Below are 6000 nucleotides of genomic sequence, written 5' to 3'. Positions count from 1 at the left end.
TGTTAGTTTTAGTCAGTCTGTAACCTCAATAGCGCTAGCTTTGAATTGAGAATCCTAATTGACCTTTCAGACACCGTAAAACATACTTTCACTTCAGGTGGTCATAGTGTGTCTACTAATATATAAAAGTTGCACATTAAGAGTTTGTGTTGTATCCTAGTTTTATGAGTGTTGTAAAGACAAAGTCGTAGTCTCATAAAAGGCAACCCTCACTTTCACACGCACATAAGTAAGTTCATCAAGAGTATAAACCTGTTTGAAACACCTTGCTATAAGGCCTGTGAATCTTATTAAGTGTTCAATTTGAACTCAACCTCGCTACACAAGTTTTGAGCACTAGACATCAGGAATTAAAATATTTATTAAGTGTTCAATCCAATCACTCAGAAACTTGTTCTTCTCATTGAACCACTCAATATGGTTTGACTATTATCATGTGGTTGGGTTTTCATCAACAATGATTGCTTTTATAGACTTTAATCACATTCATCTTGATGTCTTAAACATGATATCTCGAGAAAGTCTCTTTGTCAATGGATCCGCTAAGCTTTGACAAGATTTTACATATTCAATTGATATTACTCCTTGCTTGAGTAAATTATTCACATAATTATGCTTTAGACTGATATGTCCATATTTTTTACCATAAATATTATTTCTCACTTTGTATATAGCTGCTTTACTATCACAACACATGCCTATCAGGGGTACTGGCTTATTTCCTAATGGTATCTCCATTAAAAGGTTTTTTAGCCACTCGACTTCCATACTAGCTAATGCTAGTGTTATCAATTATGCTTCTATTATAAAATGGGTTATCACAGTTTGTTTCTTTTCTTTCTGTTGATAAAAATTTAGAAATTTAAGAAAGATAAGACTTGGATTCACAAAATCTTTTTTGAAATTATGAGGATGTTGTTTGTAAGCTCTGACCGTCCTTCGTCTGAAGGAAAGGTAAAGTCAAAACAGGTTTTTCAATTTTCGCCGCTCGAATCACACCACCATGAATTCAGGTATGTAAACAAAGGTAAAAATGTATATAAACACCCAATCAAAAGAATAAATAAAATTAAAATAAGTTGATTAGAGATCTGAAAAATACCTTTTCAGACTCGAGGGTCTGTTTTAACATTCAAGCTTATTTTTTTCTGTTAGCACATCCACATAGGTATAAGTGTTCTTCAATGATGTCGTGACAGAGTGCAGGTAGGACTTGTGTAAGCTTCTTCTCCAAAGTCAGCACTTAGGTATGAGATTTTCAGATGACCAGACTATAGGGGTGAGCCCCTATTTATAGAATCCTACATGGGATATAAATCTTTTTTTTTGTTTGAATCCAACCCAAATGGATATGTTTTTATCCTTATGGAAGGATAAGATTCATCTAAGAAGAGTTGTGCTTAAAATAGGACTTTGGATATGATAGGATTCTATTTTGGGGAGGCTCTAGTGAGACAATAATAGACTTTTTGGTAGTTTTTATCTAAATAGCATGTGTGGATGAGGTTTCTAGAGGTTTTCTACTGATTAGATAATAGAATTTTGGATCTCCACATTTAAATTGGGTCATACTTTAGATCTGTTATGACATGGTAACTTATTTTGGCCATAACTTTGTATTCAGATGTCTGATTGAGACATTGTTTGATGCGTTGGAAAGTTAACATCCCAAATTTAATTTATATTTTAAGGAAAAAACCAAATTAAATGATTTTTATAGTAAAAAATGCACTCAAAGTGGGCCCTATCTGAAAACAAGATTTTTATTGAACAAGCTATATTGTTTTCATCATAACTTCTTAATTCGATATCGTATTGACCTAAATTTTAGCTTGTTGGAAAACTAAGATCCTCTAGTTTAATTGATATTTTAAACAAAAGTTTAAAAGGTACCATTTTAGAGTCCAAAAGTTTAAACCAACAGAACTTTATAATAACCTAATCCAAATTAAGGTATTTACATATGCCTCTCTTTGGCATTAATCGAATACGGTTCTATTTATGGCAAAGAAGTAGACACCTATGGAGATTAGTCAATTTTTGGTGTCATTGGATTGTCGAGAACTTTTTGGTGGTCTTGTCAAACAAGGTCGATTCAGTGCTAGGACAACTGAGTTTTCAAGACCGTTTGTGATCTCGCCAAGCAAGATCATGCCAGTGTCGGGAGGTGAACTAGGTTTTCAAGACCATCTATGGTCTCATCGAGCCAGTTTCTGGATGACTGGATTGCCAAGACCATTTTGGTGGTCTTGTCAAGCGAGGTCGAATCAGTTTGAGGATAATTGGATTGTCAAGACCATTTTATGGTCTTATCGAACGAGGTCGGTGCCAGTGTAGGAACAAATGGATTGTCAAGACCATTTGGTGGTCCTGTCGAACGAGATCGGTGCGAGTGTCAAAAGAGTAAGGAATTGGATGTGGAGACCATTATGGGTCTCACTGAACGAGGTCAGTCCAGTTCAAAAAATACTTTATTTGTAGTAGATAGAGAAAATATTGGGCTTAAGGCAAAGGTAACACAAGAGAAATGTAACTCTCTTTCATATATTTTAGGCTCGTTTTGATTTTTGATGTTTTTTATGATTTTTTTTTTTGAGAATTTGTGAAGGATGAGCATCAGGAGTCTTACACCTCTTGTGGGTTCATAAATAGGGTAAAGTTGCCCCAATAAGGCTTAGGGTAGAAATGCTCTTCCTAAGATGATCAATTTAGACGTAAGACTTTTTGCCCTAGTAAGAGAAATCAGGCATACTTCGGTCAAGTAGCACCAAAGAGAGGGCAGATCTTTATGTGTACTCCTCAAACTCAGGATCTTTATAGCTAGACTCTTTGATGCATGCAATGAACTTTTATGATATGCAATATGGCTCATGCATTTATAGTAGAGTGGTAGCCTAAGGCAGCTATGAATGATTGATTATAAGGTCATAAATTTTTTTCTCTTTTTTTTTAAAAAATAGAACCTTCCTAACAAATTGATTCATGCACTTGAGATTCCTATACTTTAAACTTTCTTCCTCTCAAGTTGGTCTAAGATAATGACACTTGGTTTCACTAGTATTTTTTTCTCTAATTCCATCTTATTTTTTTAAAATAACTAGTTATAGGGACATCAGATTAGGTCTCAAGGCATCCATGTTAGGTCTAATGGTTCCCAATAAGGCTTGAACTTTAAAAGAATCAGGGCTTGACAAGAACATATTCAATTGGATCATCTGTTTTTGGTAAGCTCTTTAGAGTCTTGATTTTAACTTGAGAGGGCTTTATACCTCACACCATAGGTCTTATGACTTTTTGTTCAGAAAGGATGACCCTAGCTATCAAACCTTTGCCTCTAAAAGTCATATCACTAGAGTCTATCACCTTGTCATAGGTTTAAAGGTAAGAATTGGCTTTCTCTTGGCTCTCATTTTTTTTTATTTCATTCCAGCCTCTGCCTCTGAAATAATTGTATGTCCAGAGCCTGCCACCACGCCATAGATTTAGAGGTAAGTATTAGCCTTCTCTTAGCACATGTTTTTCTATTCTAACGTCTAACTCTAAGGTAATCTCATGATCGGAGTCTGCCACCTCACCATGGACTAGAAATAGGTGTTAGCCTAAATGCACTATTTTTTTTTGTGTTTTGCTTTTTTTTTAATTTTCCTTTTTTATAATTTTTTAATGTTTTACCCTATCAAGATAAAAAAAAAGACTCCTCAGGGAGCCAACCTATGAAGCAAATTAGTATTGAAGGTATTCAATACTTAACCCTTTTCTTGGAGAGTTAGTTGCCTAGGTGAGTTTCATAGGCTTTATATTTATGCATTGATAATTATCTCATGCCTCTATAATTCATCATTATATGCTCATGGGCTAGAATTATTAGATTAAAATACTTTAGCTTCATTCTCTCCTTTCTTATCTTTCCTTAAGACTTGGATGTCTTATGTGGTAGACTCTCAGGTGCAAGGACCTACTTGGGAAAATGATCATTTTGATGATAACTAAATCTGTCTTGGGACAAGATTTCTGACTTTTAATGATCTTTCAATGATATGCTTAGCATCATGATGAAACTCTATCATCTTCCTATGACTATCAAAGCTAAGGTGAACTGGACTGTCAAGACCGTTCTGAGCCTTGCCGAATGATGTCAGACCAGTTCAAGGATAATTGGGATGTAGACACCATTATGGGTCTCACCGAACGAGGTCAGGCCAGCGTTCAGAACAACTGGAATATGGAGACCATTATGGGTCCCGTCGAACAAGATCAGGCCAATGTCAAGGGATAAACCAGGCTTTCAAGAACACTTAGGTCTTATCGAACAAGGTCGAGTCGGTTTGAAGATTTGTATGTTTGGTTGCTAGAGGTCTCTTCTTGTCTAAGAGATTTGGACTTTGGATGTGTTTATGATCACTTATCCATGGGTTTTTCATAGGTTAAGACTCCTTTGACATGCCCCTACATGATTTGGACAAAAAAACATCATTGAGAATGGTCAGAGAAAACAAAAGAAAGGGATTTGACAAAGGCTTCATTAGTCTTGTCAACAAGAATAGTATGATCATGTCACGAAGAGGATAGCTTGGACCCTAAAAAATATATTTTTGAATTTTCTTGGCTTTTTTCATTTTTTTGGATTTTTTGAATATTTTTAAAAAAATATTTTTTAAAACTTTTTTATTTTTTGGGGATTTTTGGTTTTTTAGTTTTTTTTTAAAGACTATTTTATAAAATCCAGATTTTAAAGGCTTACCTGGGTCGTTGGATGATGACTCATGCAGAAGGTCTTTCCTCTTCCATACCATTATGATTCTGTCATGACCTATGGTTGCCTTGTTCTGAGCACGCTGGTCTTTTATAGAATGATAGATGGAAGAGCCTGAATTGTTGCATGTCCTTTGTGAACTCAGGATGAGTTGGTGCAATGGAAGTGTCAACCCTGTGTTATCTCCTATGACGGGCCTCTCCACTGAGTTGACGATGATTGACTCCTTTCTGAAGTAATCCTTCAAGACCCATGTGAGATTTTTCCTTTTGCTCATTTTTTATTCAAGTCTTTCGTAACCTAGACCTTGGCTTCTCACTTTGGACACTGTTAGGAGAGGCTTTGTGATGCCCTGCTGGTTTCTACCCAATCCTTTGAAAGGTTGGTACCCCATATACAAGGCGATTTTTCACACGTTGAGGCATTTAGAAACTTGTTTGCACTAAAGGTGAACTCTAAACTAAGAATCCTCTATCATGTTTTTATGCTTGAAACTTTTGAGCTGAGAGACGATTCTGTGAAGAAATAAGAGTACCATTTTTTACTTGGTTTGCTCCACCTCTTGTATATTTTTTTTTAAGTGAGAGCAGAGGGAGTCTGTCCTTTTATAGGGCATGATCTTTCTTGTAGGATATAGGAGAAGAGACCCTGGTATGGTCGTCTTATGGGTCTAGGCAAATCACAGTTATCTGAAATGACGTTCCTGAAATTTTATCTTTTTCTTGTGGGATGTATCTTTTATGTACTTTCATGCCCCCTTGATAGCATACTTGGAGAACTGTTGATGGCTGATAGGGACTGTCACTACATGAGATGACTCGATGGATACAAACCACTGTGTTGGTTGATGCTTTGTGCTCGCTAACCCATTTTGAAAACCATTCTTTTTTGGGCTCACAGGCTTGGACTTCTTCATCTTCATTGTGGTTTATGTCCTCATTTTCTTGAGACTATTCTTGCTCTTGATTTACGAGGTCACTACTTTTGATGTTGTCATGTATAATGTATCAAAAGATAAAACATTTTTCGGTGTCATGACCCATAGCTCTATGATACTGGCAGTACTTAGTCAGATCATTTTCTTTCATCTATGGTGAGTTTGACACCTCAGGCAACTTTACCAACCCTTCCTTCAATAGGAGATTCAAAACGTCTGGTTGGGCTTGTTGGAACTTGGAGATCACTTTGTCCTTAGTCCATTTTGGGTTTTCACTATACCCATTTTTACTTGAGTTTGCTTTTTTTGG

This window comes from Nuphar pumila, chromosome 10 (assembly GCF_984573655.1).
Source record: "Nuphar pumila chromosome 10, dmNupPumi1.hap1.1, whole genome shotgun sequence".
Taxonomy (NCBI): Eukaryota; Viridiplantae; Streptophyta; class Magnoliopsida; order Nymphaeales; family Nymphaeaceae; genus Nuphar; species Nuphar pumila.
This window is presented reverse-complemented; position numbering follows the sequence as displayed.